Raw genomic sequence first — 1,466 nt, 5'->3', positions numbered from 1 at the left:
CGGTATGGGTAACGGAACTATCAGGGATGTGGGCACCGGAGTTTATTCCGAATAGGTATTTATTGATAAATGAAGTGGTGGAAAACAGATCACCGGAGAACCAGGAGATACCGATGACGGAACAGGATGAGAAAAAGTCTCCGGTGAAGGTTCCGAATGGAAGTGGAGAAGGTGAAGGGGCGGGAAACCAAAAGAACAATGAAGGTGCATTTTCCGAAAAAAAAATAGGAAGTCAAACGGTCAACGGACAGGTACAAGAGAACAATGCATTCGGTGGGAACTGGGAAGCATTATTTGGGAACAAGAAGACAATAAATAAAGAAGATTACAATTATGAAGCTAGGGATAAACAATATCCAAATAACAAAGCTGAAGGAGTTAAGATTAACTGGGGAAATGGGCCAATAAGTGAAGGAAAATTTGGGGCCCAACCAAAGAAGAAAGAGGATTATAGTGGGCCGAGAAAGAGAGGGAAGTCCGGTAAAGAAAAAAGGGACATTCTGGGCCAGGTATTTAGTAAACAAAATATAATATTACCAGATTTAAATGTAGGTGCGATAGACCCGACGGATCCTTTTGATTTAGAAGACCTAATCTGGAAGATAAATCCCCAAACAAGAGCGACAAAAAGAAAGAAAGAAGGAATAGAGGGTTCCAGATACAAAAGACAAAGAAGTGAAAAATATAAAGTACCAGACATAAACGAAGAAGCAGCACAGGAACAAGAAAGTGGTGATGCAGTGGATATTAGAGGTGAAAATGCGAATACGGAGAATCATACAATAGACGATGGCCAGGATACAAAAGAATCAAGCAGGCAGCAGGAGATTGATAAAGAAGTTGCGGAAACAACAATCGTTGGAGAAATATTGAAGATAAAGGTTAGTGAATTTCAAAATCAATTAAGGGAAATTGTAGAGGAAGAAAGGGCGACGGTTTTGAATCAATGAATTTTTTATCAATAAATATAAGGGGGGCGGGGAGGGATGAGAAGGCGGAGTGGATTAAAAAACTAGTAAGAGAAAATGAAGTAAGTTGTTTATGTATACAAGAGACACAGATGATAGGTATAAGGGATGGGGCAATCAAGAGATTTTGGCCAAGTGTGGAGTTAGAAGTGGAGATAGTCGATGCACTGGGGAGATCAGGAGGGCTAATAACAATTTGGGATTCTAAGAGATTTAGAAAGATAGGGTCGATAAAATCAGAATACTTTGTGCTCATCACGGGGTTTATTGAAGGAGTGGAGGATAAGGTAAACATAGTTAATGTGTATGCACCAAACGATGTGATAAAGAGACGTAACTTATGGATGGATCTGTTAAGAATTAGAAACCACGAAGAAGGTATATGGATAATGCTAGGAGATTATAACGATGTCCGAATAGAAGAGGATAGAATGGCCTCAAAATTTGATGCAAATAGTGCAATGATTTTTAATAGGTTCATTGCGGAGGCTGGGTTGT

Source organism: Helianthus annuus, chromosome 4 (genome assembly GCF_002127325.2).
Source record: "Helianthus annuus cultivar XRQ/B chromosome 4, HanXRQr2.0-SUNRISE, whole genome shotgun sequence".
Lineage (NCBI taxonomy): Eukaryota > Viridiplantae > Streptophyta > Magnoliopsida > Asterales > Asteraceae > Helianthus > Helianthus annuus.
The sequence above is the reverse complement of the archived record's forward strand: the minus strand, read 5'-3'. Positions refer to the sequence as shown.